We start from the raw sequence: 17,194 nt of genomic DNA, 5'->3' as shown, positions 1-17,194 counted from the left end.
AACCTGATGCTCAGCAAATGATCTGATAAACAAGGTAAAGCATTAGTGGAATTATAGTGATTATTATCAAAAGTAACTTTAGCAGAATAAACAATACTGAACAATATTTTATATTGAAATGGTAATTATCCGGCAGTATTTATTAATGAAGCCCAGATTCCTTATAAAAGTGTGTTAGTTAAAAGACAGCCTTGAAAAGCCAATTGAGGTGTGACAAGGATGACAAGATATGTGTATTTCATAAAAGGAGATAATAGTTTCATTTCAAATCCTGAATTGGTTAAAAATTGCCTAAAATATTTGCTCATATACCAAGATCCCCTCATCTCTCATCCTCTCTTCAGGGAAGATGTGCTTATTTTCCACAGTAAAAGATGACTGTTTCTGGAACATAGGAAAGATGAAACCATGTTCCTGGTGACCTATATAAACTTTGAGTCTCATTAATTTCAGGGCTCTTCTATGGCACAAAACTAATAAATAATCAAGTGAATATTTTCCCCCAGTGGTGTTGCCTCTGGAGGATGGAAAACCAATGCTGGATGTTCTGTGAGTAGGGACCTGTTCTTGTACTTCCTGTCTGAATCTCTCTTTCTCTGTCTTTCTGGAAGGAAAAAGATTCTGATTAGGAATTCTTTGTCTTCCTGCATTACATAGAATGTACAATTAGGCAATGATGGAAGCCTGTTTAACAGCTAGATACATGTTTTTCTACTTATATATTTCCAGAACAGTAAGTAACTTTACGTGGTATTTTCAGCCCAACATCAACAAATACACCAAACAAAATTTAGCTTCTGAGAAAAAAACTTAAGAAGATAAAAGAGGATGCCAGATTTTTGTTTTGAAAGTGTCTCTTAGAAGGATGTGAATCACTCATCAGAAAAAAACAATCATTTTCCTCTGACAAAAGCAGAGAAAAATTGTCCTACAAAAGCAGGGTAGATTGAGATACACTATTTAAGATAAATTATAAAACTCCTTTTCTGAGATAAAGCAAAGTATTCAATGGAGTTGAGCTCTTAAAATGACCCAAATAAAGGATTATTTGGACTAAATTTTCCTCAGGACAGATTCAAAATAGTCTGAATTCTCATTTGAACAGAAGAAATAACCAAGTGTTAAACTCAGGGCTCTAGAAACTTTTCACTTGCTATTTTGCTTGCATTTAGGGTCTCGAAATGCACAACAGTCAAACAAGCAACTTTTCCGGATAGCAGTAAGCATTTAAAGTAAGATTTGTTTTACTTTAAATTGATTGGGGTTATAAAGTGATCTTGGAAAACTTCAGGAGGATTGATTAATACCTACCTAGTTTCTGTAGTTAGAACATTTAAAAGCTCTTTATCCAACCCCCCAAATTTTATGGTGATTCACCTAACAAAATATCTCTCACAGGCAGAAGCACATGTTAGCTACATTTTTATGCTCAAGAGAAACACCATAGAGACTCAGATATTATGTTACTAAGTTAATGATATGCATATCTCATAGAATTTACTGTAATAGATATCTGTGACCAAGTTGGCCACAGATCAAACAGTGCTTTAGATCAAATCACTGACAAGGCCCTCCTCTGAGTTCTTCACCCGCTAGCCAATTTCAGAACAGATTATATGGTCCATCTCAGACAATAACTCACTGCCAGTGTATGGTCTGACTTCAGCTGCTGCATATATATTTGGGGATTCTATCTGACAGCTCCATGGCAAGTATAATATTTACTCATATACTAACAAAAGTGTTCTGTTACATATGTAGCATGCTTTAGCTATGTAGATATTTTTCTAATATTGTTATCCAGTGACCTAAGAAAGAATTGTGCACCCAAACTTTGAGGATGATACAAAAGGTTAGGAACATGCTATAAACATAATAGTTTATAAATGCCTATTATGCCATGAACATTTGTGAAGCATTTGACTGACACTGCTTTATTGGATCTTCAGAACTCTGATTTTTAAGGCTATCATGTGAAAGGGGATTAAGCTCATTCTGAATAACCCTTGTAGGGAGAACTAAACCCATAGGTGAAATCTGTTGGGAGTCACATTTTAAAGCAAAATAAAGGAGATTTTTCTGCCTATTAGATCCCTTATGTGTGCATTGATTTGCTTTGTAATCTGTTTCTTATCAATGGAAATATCTAACAAGAATATGTCAAGTAGCCATTGAGTATGCATGAGTTGTCTTCAAATTTCTTCAAATATTGGAATCTCAGATCCATCCTCTAGGATTCCCTTGACTAAGGGTAAGGTAGTAGCTTACTGCCCTTTAGATCCAAAAAGGGAGTACATTACCCGTTTTTCCCTTCTGTATTCTTCAGTGCTGCTGGATACATGCCCAATTCAGCTGAAGAACAGCTCAGCCATGGCTGCAGCTGCTGCGTGGCTAATGGAAAAGGAGCACAGGAATGCACGATCTCTCTGGCTGTGCTTGGTGCCAACCTGCTTGCCTGATTTAAACAAAAATCTAGTCAAGCTGCCTGCTTCACACTGTACAAGAAATGCATCTGGGTGTCCTTAGTGAAATGAGGGGCTATTCCCAAACTGTGTAGGTCCAACACACAAATGGTTTCTACCCCACTGGGTTGTACCACAAGCTCAGAAAAGGTCCTACATGATATTTCTCAAAATATTCTCTCTGGAAGTCCTGTGAAATTCTCAAGGACAGCAATAGCCTGAGATCAGAGAAATTAAAGAAGTACTGAGTAAAGAACAAATGGGTCTTTCTAAAAATTCATAATGCACATAGTTTTATTAAATGTTTTGACAAGTTTTATGGTAAGGAAACTTTCGTAAACTCAGATTGGGCCAATAAAGTTTTTTTTTTTTAATTTCCCTTTGCATGGTGCATATTTCACAGAAGATACCCTGGAAAATGATGATATTTTAGTAGCAAACCCCAACTTTTACATATGAAGAAACTTGGGTACTGAGAAATAAAGTGACTTGTCCCGGGCTGATCACAGTGACTAAATATGAGTAAAACTTAAGTTTCCTAGCTCCTAATCCATTGGTTTTTTTCTATCTGAAGGATTGCCATAATCATATTTTTGGCTTTTATACTTCACTTTGTCATATCTAGATCAGGCATTCACCCCTAGACCAATCATCTCTGGCTCCAGATCAGGTTCTGACAAAGGACTTAGAACAAGTGCTAGTTTCTGCTAAATCTACATGGACCAGGAGTTTGAGGTGATGTATCAAGCCAAAAATATACCAGACAGAGATGTTTTAACAAAACTGGAAATAGCTCAGCCCCCAAATTTTCTAATATAGATATTCCGTATGGTCTCCCCTAACCCTTACGTTTCCTTTATTTTGTAATAATTCTTACTGAAGGAGCCCTAATGTTCCATATAGCATTCCATGTGTACTAATCCCAACTTGAAAGGAAAGTATTTAAGATTGCAATCTGTTAGGATTCCAGACGTGATATGTTCATTCTAAATTCACCTAGAATTCCTTCTCTAGATACTCAGTTGTATTTAGAGAAGCATTACTCTTGAGGAGCATAAAATAGATGTAATAACTTAGTAGGTGAACTAACTTAGGTGTACTCCCTTCTCTTTCTAAGGCATCCCAAAATACAATGGTAGAAGGGGAAAAGATATCAGTAGTAAAAATATCTACTTAAAAATTAGGAAGGGAGAGCTGAAGGCATGGCTCAAGTGGTAGAGTGCCTGCTTAGCAAGTTTAAGGCCCTGAGTTCAAATCCCAGTACCACTCAAAAAGTTAGGAAGAGAAATACACTAGACTTGGTGCAGTGAGAGGAAGATGTGCACTGGATGGGTGACTGACTTCGTGACAATCGACCAAGCCCTTTAATTGGTCAGTACGAACACCCATGATCACCTTCCTGAGTCTTCTAGAATCAAATATGAAAGAGGCATTGATGAACTCTAAATTTAGGCTGTCCTAATTTAGTCCTTTAATTCTCTTCATGCTAATATTGGTAACTGAATTGCCTGAGAGGCTGAGAAACAGTCAGCTCTTTTCTTCAGTCTTGAAAATCTTCTTCATACAACTACCCTAAGCATTGAGTGACTGCCAAATAGTGTCATTGTTTAAGAAGCTCTTTTGCTAATTGGAGAAATAGGAAATCTTACAGTCTAATCAAGACTGAACTACAAACCCAAAAGCTGTTCAGTCCCTTCATTTCTGCTTAAGTCATCAGCCTTGGAGCATAAATAAAATGCAAATAGGTTGGATTGGGACACCTAGAAACTTTTCCTCATAAATGAATTTGTTCTGGAGCAGAGATGTTCAATAAAACTTCCTGTGGTGATAGAAATGCTCTTTATTCTGTGCTATTCCATGTGGTAGGCACTAAAGTACATGTGGACACCGAGCATGAAATGTCACTAGGGCCAAAGAGGAACTGAACTTTTTTATTTTATTAATTTAAATTTACATAGCTACATGTGGCTAATGACTACCCTACTGGACTGCACAGATCTAGACAATCTATTCCAAGGTTACTTTCTAACCACAACTACTTACAGCAGCTATCAACAAGAAGTGCTATAAGCAATAACAAGGAAAGTAGAAAGTGAAATTTGAGTTTTCTGATTTACCTCTTTGTCTGTGTGTCTCCATTTTAAGCCATAATTCATTGTGAATTCATCATCAGAAGCAGGGCCTATTAGAAAATATTGTACTACGTTTTTTGCATCTCAAAAAACACCAATGTTTATCTGCTTTTAAGCACTGTTATATTTTCCTTCAACAAAGTTATGTACTTATTCTGGTGTTTCTGATTCTATTTTTTCATCAAAGTAATCTTGGACAGGAACTCCTCACCCTCTTAAAAAAGGTCAATGGCCACCAGAAATATCAGCAATCTCTGATAACCTCACAATTACTACTGAGTTCTTAGAACTTTCAGCTCAAAAGAGCACAATATCTGCTCTCAAGAAAGAAAACAGGCAGTTGTTAATGAAAACTTAACAGCTTTTCACTCTGGAATGAATAAATTTATACTTCTAATCCTCATGAACCAATTGTACATTTTTTCCTCAGTTTTTTTTTAAATTGCAAATTTGAGTACTAGTACTCTTTTGGTTGCAAGTGATAGAAATCCATTTAAGGAAAAAAGTTGGTCAATCCTATGGATATAGAAGAAAAGTCTTGTGAAAAGCAAAGACTGGAAAAATTCAATTGTATTTGTAGCCAGGAGGTGCCTTCCAGATATTCACCAACAGCTTAAAATATATGTCATCTTTTAAAATGATATAACTAACCCCCGAAAAAGGGTACAATTGATTTTCATCTCTGCTTAAATTTTCCTGGGCTTTTGTGTTGTCTTTGATATAGACTATTTACATTTTAGGCACTTTTTTCTTTTTTTTTAATTGGTGTACATTAAATTGTACATAGTAAGGGTTTTCATTGTGATATTTATACACATGAACATAATGTACTTTGATAATATTCACCGTTTCTATTATTTTTTCTTATTTCTCTTCCTCTATCTCCCCTTTCCTTTCTCTTCCCACCTTCCTAATATTATTTGTCTCTTCCAACAAATATTTTAAAATTTACCCTTGCTCCAGATTTGGAAATTACTAAGACCTCTTCTCTGTCATGATTTATTCTTAGTTTATTCCCTATTTCATAGCATGTTGAATTCTCTACTGTGGCTTCCTTCATCAAATTACTTCTAGCTTCACTTCCAAAACAGGGTTTTATTTTTTACTGCCTGCATTTTTACTCCATCTTCTTTCCTTCTTTGTTTTCCATTTGTTTTTCATTTCTATTAGTGTTCCTTTCACAAGCACAAAACACAAAAGGACTGACATAGCAAACAACGTGTCAACAGCAACCCCAACACATTGAACAGTTGGTGTAAGTTGGAAAATGAGAGGTTAGAGTAGGCACATGAAGTGTGAACAGTGCTGTCATTTTTCTACTACTGAGAACTGTCTGAAAAAAGACCAAGAACAGATGTACCAAAAACACTTCAATGAAATCCCATAAAATCTGAGGACACCATGTAGCAATTAGAACAAAACGGCTTAAAGTTCAGTCTTGGGGCACTGTTTGCATTCAGAAATTCTTCAGGATGGTGTGCAGACATGCAGAATGACTTAAGATAACAGGAAATGTTAGCAGGCATCAGAAAATTACAGCATGAAAAGGCAAAAAAAAAGATAGAGAAACCATTTAATTTAATCTCTTGTAAAATGTTTGTTTCCTTCCAACAATCTATTCTATGTTTCAAATAACTCATATGATGAGTTCCCTCCTCCTCTAACTCATCTAATAGAAATATTTAAAATAAGTTTTTATTGAGATATAATATGTCTAATTATGATTCCACAAACCATAAGTGTATAAAGTCATTAATGTTCAACATGTGAGCTCCCCCTTGTAACTACCAAGGTGGATCACCAACAACATCCCGGAATTCTCACTCAGACCCCTCTCAGTCACTACTTCTTGCAAGTAACCACTATTTTGGATTCTGTCACCATCAATTAGTTTTGCCTGGTTTTAAACTTTATATAAAATGGAATCATATAATTTGGACACTTTTGTGCCTGACTTCTTTTATTCTCATACACTCTTCATGAGAGTAATATTGCTTCTAACATTTTGGAAAACTGTTTTGTATTATCTACTGAAGATGAACATAAAATCATCCTTTGATCCAAACATTGAACTACTTCCTGATTATGTACCAAACCTAAGGATGGGCCTTTGTCCATTAAAAGGCAAGTTTAAGAATGTTCATAGTAGCAATCTTCATAAAGGCTCTAAATTGGAAACATCCAAATATCAAGAGTAGAATGGATGAATATATTCACACAGCTGAATGAGAATGGATAAACTATTAGTTCACACAGTAATAAGAATTAATCTCACAGTGATAAGATATTTTGACAACTCTGATTCTGGAAAAGTTCTCCATATTTAAGTGGCTGGCCCTAGATCTTTGAGCAAATTTAATTGAAGAACTAATTTAATTTTGTTTGCACACTGTAGATAAGATTGTCATGTAGTTTTCAGAATTAGTCAGATTCATCTGGAATGTGTTTTGTATTACAGTAACATATGTTCAGGGGTAAAAGAACATTTACAATGTTTCCAGTTACAAAGTCTAAAATGAAGTGAAACTCACCAGGTCACATTGAAATATTCCAAGAAACAAATTAGAATGTAGCACAGTGAATGTCACTAAGCCACAGATGAAATCTTCGGGGGTAAATTTGCAGACCAAACTGTGTAGCAAGTATAGTCAAGCTTATTGAAGTAGAGAGATAAGGAAGGGTATCCCTCCGTTCAGTCTGAATTTATCATTTGAACCACAGCTCTCCCTACATGGCAATTTATGAAAAAGTTCACTGAAATAATAAAACCAATGCATAGTAAATGTGTCTATTTTGTACCAAGAGACAGTTATATAACTTTGTGACACCTTGTTTGTTAGCATCCTTAAATGTGTAACAAATGTATCAACAATTATCTTACCTTAAACTTTATTGGAACATACCTGTTCATACATTGGTGGAGGGTAGGGTTGGTGGTTTACCCCAAACTCTTTTCCCTATGTTATTTAATCCAGTAACTCCCCCCAATAGATGCTGAATATCCAAATCAAATGATAGCCAATGACATGACATCAACTAAATTAAAGGAGAGTTTGGAATGAAGTAGACCACTTCACCTTCAATGTTCTAAATATATGTGAAATCTAGAGCATAAGTATTTTCTCATCCTTAGGCATCAGGATTCCAAAGAGTTCTTTCTACAATATTAATAATACATTCTCATTTTTTGCTTAAATAAGAAACCCGTATCTTTTTATATAGGAGAATATAAATCTGAAGTCTATACTTTTCCCTCATGTACATATTAAGTAACATAGTATCAAGTAACACTTTAGCAGGAACTATTCTGAGAAATAGTATTCTGAGTTCAGAAGACTTTTTTACCTTTTTTCTTGGGGTACGTTCTCTGTAGAAGTGTTTTATCCTAGACCTTGACCCTGCCCATGTTACCTCCTGAGCATCCCACTTCTGGAAAAGTCCAGCCAGCTCTACTTGTGTGGCAAGGGAGAGACATTCTTCAGCAGAATGGATTATGCAACTGAATGTATCAGTGATAACTGTGGTTTAAACTAAGTTGATTGATAGCCAAAAATCAAACTGACCAAATTTCAATTCCATCTCAGCCTTACTTGAACTTACTTAATACATCTGTGACTGTTCAACTATTTAACGTCCTGCATTTGAGAATGAAAATTAAAATATTCTATACTAATAAGCAGGTAAGACACAGTATAAACAAAACACTTTCCTGGAAAGAATCCAGTAAGTTCTTACTTACTGGCAAGAAATTTAACTTCCTAAATAGATTTGGATGTAAATTTATCATTTAAAGTCTGCAAGATATTTTAAGATTTCTAAAGGAACAATTTGGTACGAACATTGTATGTAATTATGGGGCAAATATTCACAAAATTTGAGTCTCAGTCACTAGGGTAATATAGTACAATAAATTCCTCTGGAAAAGAAAATACAGAAGAAAACTTAGATGTTCATTTTCCCAACCTATACTCTAATAAATCAGACATTGCTTCTACACAACAATAATATATCATCTCTCACATCATGAGATCTGCTAGAAACATTTCATTGAAAAGTGGACTAATGCCTAAACCATCTCTAATCAGAAGTTGCTGGTGAATTACACCTGTTTGCAAAACAAGTTATTTCCTCCCTGGCACAATGTAGGCTACTTTTTGGCTTCATACTCACCGTTTGGTATGGATTTTAGATGATCTCAGTCCTCTTATTTGTTTCTTTTCTTTTTTTCTCTTTTTTCTTCTTTCCTTTTCACTAAATCTAGTTTCTGTTTTTATTTGCAAAATTGGTTATAATTCTTACAAAAATCCTCCATGGAAATGTGTTGTTCTTTTCACTCCTTTAGTTGTGCCTTAAAGCTCAATACAAATAACAAATTTGGACCCAAAACAAACAAAACCATTTTATCTTTGATCTGTGTGGCCACAGACAAGAGCTCATTTTATGATACATCATCATAGAATATTTTACTTTATTTTGTCAAAAGATGGAACACTCCTGAAACATCTGTAGTTTCTAGCCTCACTTATTAGTGGTGACGATCGGGGAGTAGTGTTGGGTAGTAAAGAGCAAAAGGAAATTGACATTCTTCTTCCTTCAGAGAATGATTGTCTTGAAAGTAGGAACTAAATTCATAGTCAAAATATATAAATTTAGTAAGGTTTAAAAATAAGCTATGTACCTATATATGCTTTTTAGCAGAGAGATAACAGACTATCACCAATTAGATAAAACTCTCTCTTGATTCTCTACAGAAATATCTAATCCCTCCTAGATGTTTCACACTTTGTGAATTGTACTTTCAGTATTGAAAAAAATGTTGATGCAATAAGTGATTTAGAGTTTTCTCCTGTGTTTCACTCAGTAGTAGAGAATATAGGAGATTTTATGCACCTGCATTTTTGGTCATTTTCTTCATGTCTTTTGGAAGGAATCAAATGGCTGCATTGATCCAATTTATATGCAGAAACTATGGTTGTTACTATGTTCTGCATTGCATTTAGATTACACACAAAAATGCTACAGGGTTTTGGCGTGCTTCAGATTTTCCTTGGTTCTTGTATACAGCCTCTAAGATTAGGATGCTGCTCCAAGGAAGGCAAGAGAGCCATGAAGAATATAAAGATAGTAAAGAGTAATTTATTAACAAATATAAGTAAACCTTGGGGAGTGAGGTGAACCATGGAATGAGAGTCAGTTGCCCATACAGAAACAATACAGCTCAGAGGGGTGATATGGGAGGTTGAGAAAGGGCCAAAAGAATGTTGAATGTCTGGAATGCTCATGTTTTTGTGTACATGTGTATATGCATAATCCTCTATACATATGTATGAATTAACTGGCTATTTTAGATATCAATAACTGTTGGCTGATTTATAAAGAAGATGTTGTCTTTTTGAATTTGGAAACATAGGAAAAATGTTTTAAAATTGGCATCTGTTTTTATCATTAAATGTGGGAATACACCTTCAAACCACACAAAAACTTTATGTGTGGTCTGAAACATTTCTTACTTTTTCCTATAGCAGGAAGGACATGCTATATTTAGCTTTTTGTCATAGAGGGCAATAAATGACTGTGAGGTCAGATAATTGCTAGAAGGTGTATTCTAGTAAGAAACTGACAATCCTTACACTTAAGGTTTGCATGCTTAGGAACTTTTAATTAGTAATTCGGTCTTTATAGATTTAAAAAATAGGTGGTCAGTTACATATTATTCTGTATTTCATTACTAATGAAAATATATTGAGAATATTCAAGAATTTTCAATTTATCAACAAAAAATAACTTCCTCTGAATAACTATTTCTTTTTTAAAAACTTAAAATATGGGAACGATGGAAGAAATTTTTAAAAAGGAAGCTCAAGAGAGTATGTTAGGTACTTAGTGGATATTCCAGTCACATAAACTACACATTGAGACTTAGTAAGCCTGTTATGACTACTCAGGACCAATATTGGTACCTCCTGAGCTGGCTCCCTCACCAACTCTTGGCTCCTACCCTGTGCTCTTACCAAACAAATGCTCAATGCTCCAGTCATGCCAGACCAAAGAAATACTCTAGCCAAAAAGAGAGAATCCTCATTATGTCTGGAGGGACTAAGATTGTTTAAGCCTTTCAATTGAAATATCAGCCCTTTAAAGCTTTTAACCACTTCTTTGTCACTTGCCAACATACTATCTACTAGGTTGCTTTTTCTAAAATCACTGAGGCAGATTATTTCCTCTTTGATAATTTCCCCATGGTTGCATAAAATTCCTCAAGTGCATTCTATATCTAGCACAGCTGTAGTTTGTGGTCTCAAGATCAACTAAAACACAGCAATTTCAAAGCACTGAAAATTGGACAAAGAGAGCAAATGATTTTTGCTCTCTGTCCATGCATCAGTCTCCAGAAGCTGAGTGATTATCTCCCATCAACATTTTTCTTAAGGAACAGACTTACGTATGCCCTGACAGGAAGTGGTTCACTTCTGATGATAAGGTCTTTAATTAATATAACTTACCCTTCTGATTCTATGTATGTCATCAGTATCAAAAAGATTGAAGAAAATTTCCATCTGATCTATGACACCAAGGTCTCTTTGTTGTTCATTGTACTGTGGTTGAGGTGGCCAACACATGTTATGCAAAGTGAGAAAGGCCACTGTGGACTCAGAAGAAAGCTCCCATCTTTTTAACAACAATGTTTACCCCATCTTTCACCTCAACCCCTTATCAAGGTGAACAGTAGCACTCAAACTGGTTAGGAGACTGGTAAAATTACCAGTTTCATCCAGCTCAGTTCTTGCTAACCTGTATTTGAGAAGAACTGATCTGATCAATAAAAGGAGTGTCTGGCTCTTCTCTTTTTTCCTTTTTTCTTTCTTTTTTTTTATGATACATAAGTGAAGCACGGTAATAGCTTTGCTTCTTGAATTCTCAACATTTTTGTTGTTGAGCAGGCACAGCAAACATGAATTTCTCTTTACCAAGGGAAAGGTGTCTACTTTACTACTGCTGAAGACAGAAATAAAAGACTGTTAGCCATATAGAGCAGTTGGTGAACATGAGAGTTCTTGGAAGCTAATTAAAGACGATACAGTACAGAAAACTAAAAGGATCTTTGCTATGTCTGTACCTTTAGACACTTTGTTTTATTTTTTTCATCCTGCTATTGAGTAAAGAAAGCACAAACAAGTAGGGAATTTTGTGCAAGTAATTTTTATGGCCTAAGTTCAGGCAGAGACACATATAACATCTATAATACTACATGGACCAACCTCAATCATATAGCCCAATCTAGCTGCAAAAGAGACTGAGAAAATGCCATCTAACTCAGTGCTCAGGAACAAAAAGAAGGGATATAGCAGTCTTTCATAATATTCAACAGGGATGTCAGTCTCCCTAAAAGATTCGAGAGAGAAAGAGAGAGAGAGAGAAAGGAAAAAACCCCAAAATGTCCATTGATTTCAACTTTCAATGGTTTAACAGAAGCATTTCAGAGATTACAAAAAATGAATGTCCCTTCCTTTGCGATATTTGAAATATTTGTAAAATATTTGATATTTGAAATATTTGTAAAAGAAAACAATAGGAGATGTCACAGAAAAAGAAAAAAGAGCCAAGTAAATGTGTAGACAATGTTTTGAAAAGTCCTTTCAGGCTACATAAGTTAGGGGGGTTTCCAAATGAGAGAGAATTTTAGGAGGGGTGTGAGGAATAGGAAAGGGTTCTCCAGGAAAAAGAGATAAAGGAGAAAAAAAATTTAGAAACAAGGAAATGCATCATTTTAGATGCTTCCCCTCCCCCCCCACTCAGATATGGTGGCATATGCCTGTAACCCCAACCGTTGATAGCTGAGGAAGGAAGATTGCAAATCTGTGGCTGACCTGGATTGCATAGGAAGACCTGTCTCCAAACAAAAAAAAAGTATCTTTTCACTATTTAAAATAACTGCATTTTGCTCATAATGAGCATCCTTTTAGAAACAGTAATTTAGATAATTATTTAGTAAATAATAGTAATAAAGTAATTTAGATAATTAATTTAGTAAACATTTATCTACTAAATAACAACCTTCAAAATAGTGTTTATGGAGCTTAATGTAATCTTTCTCTTTCCAAAGAAAAGGCTTATATACACAGGCACAGCCTCAACTGCTAAACACAAGACAAGCTCATCCACACTTTGAATTCAAATCTGTGACTCACTGTCCTTGGTCTCTGTTCCCTGATTTATACAACTAGAGGAAATAGCTGTCATGGCTGCCCAGAAGATTCAGGTAATAGTTAGCTGGTTAAGGAAATTTCAATGTGCTCTGTATATACATACACGTGGTTGTGCGAGGATGGGGAGAAAGGTTGAATAGGAAGCAACAGAAATGGTCAAGAAATGGTAGCAAGCATGGATTGGTAGAATCAACATAGTAAAAATGTCAGTACTCCCAAAAGTAATCTACATGTTTAATGCAATTCCCATCAAAATTCCAATGACATTCATTAAAGAGATCAAAAAATCTGTTAAATTTATATGGAAACACAAGAGGCTACGAATAGCCAAAGCAATACTCAGTCAAAAGAACAATGCAGGAGGTATCACAATACCTGGCTTCAAACTATATTACAAAGCAATAACAATAAAAACAGCATGGTACTGGCACAAAAACAGACATGAAGACCAGTGGAACAGAATAGAGGACCCAGATATGAAGCCTCACAACTATAACCAACTCATCTTTGACAAAGGGGCTAAAAATATACGATGGAGAAATAGCAGCCTCTTCAACAAAAACTGCTGGGAAAACTGGTTAGTAGGTATAGGTAAGAACTTTCTCAACGAAACCCCAGCAGCACAGCAACTAAGAGATAGCATAGATAAATGGGACCTCATAAAGCTAAAAAGCTTCTGTTCATCAAAAGAAGTGGTCTCTAAACTGAAGAGAACACCCACAGAGTGGGAGAAATATTTGCCAGCTATACATCAGACAAAGGACTGATAACCAGAATATACAGGGAGCTTAAAAAACTAAATTCTCCCAAAACTAATGAACCAATAAAGAAATGGGCAAGTGAATTAAACAGAACTTTCTCAAAAGAAGAAATTCAAATGGCCAAAAAACACATGAAAAAATGCTCACCATCTCTAGCAAGAAAGGAAATGCAAATTAAAACCACACTAAGATTCCACCTCAGCCCTGTTAGAACAGCCATCATCAGCAACACCACCAACAGCAGGTGTTGGAGAGGATGCGGGGAAAAAGGAACCCTCTTACACTGTTGGTGGGAATGTAAACTAGTACAACCACTCTGCAAAAAATTTGGCGGCTACTTAAAAAGCTAAACATTGATCTACCATTTGATCCAGCAATACCACTCTTGGGGATATACCCAAAAGACTGTGACACAGGTTACTCCAGAGGCACCTGCACACCCATGTTTATTGCGGCACTATTCACAATAGCCAAGTTATGGAAACAGCCAAGATGCCCCAGCACTGACGAATGGATTAAGAAAATGTGGTATCTATACACAATGGAATTTTATGCAGCCATGAAGAAGAACAAAATGTTATCATTCACTGGTAAATGGATGGAATTGGAGAACATCATTCTGAGTGAGGTTAGCCTGGCCCAAAAGACCAAAAATCGTATGTTCTCCCTCATATGTGGACATTAGATCAAGGGCAAACACAACAAGGGGATTGGACTTTGAGCACATGATAAAAGCGAGAGCACACAAGGGAGGGGTGAGGATAGGTAAGACACCTAAAAAACTAGCTAGCATTTGTTGCCCTTAATGCAGAGAAACTAAGGCAGATACCTTAAAAGCAACTGAGGTCAATAGGAAAAGGGGACCAGGAACTAGGGAAAAAGTTAGATCAAAAAGAATTAACCTAGAAGGTAACACACACGCACAGGAAATCAATGTGAGTCAATGCCCTGTATAGTTATCCTTATCTCAACCAGCAAAAACCCTTGTTCCTTCCTATTATTGCTTATACTTTCTCTTCAACAAAATTAGAGATAAGGGCAAAATAGTTTCTGCTGGGTATTGAGGGGGTGAGGGGAAGAGGGAGGGGGTGGAGTGGGTGGCAAGGGAGGGGGTGGGGGCAGGGGGAGAAATGACCCAAGCCTTGTATGCACATATGAATAATAATAAAAAAAAGAAATGGTAGCAAGGAATGGTTTATTTCATATATATACAAAGAACTTATTTTAATTGCTCTGTCTGCAGTTAGGTGCAGACACTCATATCTAGATGAGAAGACAGAGCCAGGCCTGAAGAGAACCATCCTCATCATGATTCACCTCTTACAGACTGCCTCGGGCTTGGTGTAACATAGATTGATGATGATGATAATGCATTAAATGCTAATAATTTGGACTTATTTAGTAACTTTAATACTGTATTTTCAGAGATGTTACAAACATCAAGTAATTAAGTCTCACAGCAACCCATAAGGTAGCTATTACCTATATTGGGCAAGAAATTAACCAGACAAGTGAAGATTACATGGACAGCCTGAAGTTATACAGGAAATCAAAACCAGGGAAACATGGAGATTTTGATTTCTGGCCTCACAGTTGGCTTATTGGTTTATAGGCCAGAGTCCATCCCTTGGAAAAGGCAACTAACAGTTTTCAGAGCAGAAGGTATGCATTCTGAAGACAAGCTCAGAAATCTGAGGTCCAAGACTATGTACTGGGTGAGAATATCTGGGAGAGGCAGCAATTTGATGCAATGGGTTCTTGAAGCTCTGATGCTCCTAAGCATTGCCGAGATGTCCTTCCTGTCTCAACCAGCACCCTGCACAGCACTGGGTAACCTATATCTCATCAGAACCATGTGGTGACATACCTGGATTCTTTACCAGAAAGCAGACAACTTACAGGTAGCAGTGAAGTTAGTTTCTGGGGTTCCTCAACGTAAAAAAGAGTACCTGGGAAGTCACAGTTATCATGAATAGATACGTGATCATAAATGTGTTTTGAATAAGCACATATGTGAAATTACTTTCACAAACTTAGCCTGAGATATTAAAAATAAATGTAATGTTAAATAATGCTATAAAGTGGTAGAATTGCTGACTTAACTGAAAGGAAAGGAGCCTTGTGGTAGAAACCTGAAGCCTTAGCACTGAGAGAAGATAGGCTCACATTTGTTCTGACAATTGGCTCTTTCTCTTATCCTCATTTTATTCATCTTTGAAAAGTAAACAATAGTTCCAGCCCCAGAGAGATGTTACAGGGTCAAATAAAATAGGTGTGTGAATCACCTATCCCTGGAACACACTATGTCCAAAATAACTACTTCTGTTCTTTCCTCCTTTTAAAAGCAAAAGTGTCACCAAACTGACATGGTTGCAGACCCGACCTTGAATGCTGTTCTTGCCTGTACATAGAGTAACCTATTTTCATGGGGCAGTGCAGAAAGAGACCTATTGGAAGAGTTTACTCTCTAATCTTCTGTGAGAAAGAAAAGACTAAAGCACAACTGGAATTCCATTTGAGCCACATTGTCTTAGGAAAATCCACACACATAACAAAGGTGGCAGTCAACTAATTTACCAGACACAAATAAGGACCTCCCATATCTAAAATAGTTAATGAATTATCCATATGAACTCTATTAACTCCATGATTCTAACGTAATTTTCTCCCAGTACTGCAGAGTCAATATTTTAGAATTTGAAAACAATAATGAATGAAACTAGTTGGAGAATGAGGACAGGCAAAGAAAAATAGATAAAACAGAGGTGTGAAGTTCAGGTACAGTCTGAGATATATGGCCAGGTGTGCAGGTTCCTGGTTAGAAGCCAGGAAGGTGCAAAGATAGAATGAAACACACACACACACACACACACACACACACACGCACTCTGCCCGGTAATCATATGTTTATAGATATCTGTGGTAAGAATTAAACCAACAGAAGGTGAAGTTTATATCTTACATGGATGTGACCCATATACACGGGTATTCATATAAAAGTTTTGCTAGTTCCAACAATCCTGAGGATAAAACTATTCAGCATTGAAAAATCAGTGTATATTTCTTAGAGCCTCTAGAAAATTCCATTTGAGATGACAGTTTTTTTAGCTTTAATTTGCACTGAGCTCAGTGTTCTTAGCTTCCTCTATCTACTATCATGTGTGTAAATGGACTATGGGTTCATGAAAAGACATCATCCCCTCTCTATTGTCTCAAAAACCCCTAAGAACTCCTATTCTTGTGTTCACCACTTCTTTCTCCTAATTAAGGAACTCACAAGGATATTTCTCTTCTACAATTTCTACAAATTCTTTTTAAAAATTTTTGGTCAATCAACCATAGCACTTTGGGCTTTGCTTAGTCATTGATGAAAGCACTCTTTAATCTGGATACTGCTACTTCTTAATGTCAAGGATGGATTTTGTCACATAAGCCAGGCTGATGGTGCCACTCTGAAGCTGCAGCTGATTTCTTCCTGGTTACCTAGGAAGGAGCAGTACACTTTCCAAGGGAGCATTCCTTATTTGTCTTCACTGTCAGAATTCTAGGTTCACTGGAGGAAAGGAAAACTTAATGTAATTTTGACCATGTACCTTACAAAAGAAAAATCTTGACACTATTATGTCAACAAA

This window comes from Castor canadensis, chromosome 11, assembly GCF_047511655.1.
Source record: "Castor canadensis chromosome 11, mCasCan1.hap1v2, whole genome shotgun sequence".
Taxonomy (NCBI): Eukaryota; Metazoa; Chordata; class Mammalia; order Rodentia; family Castoridae; genus Castor; species Castor canadensis.
This window is presented reverse-complemented; position numbering follows the sequence as displayed.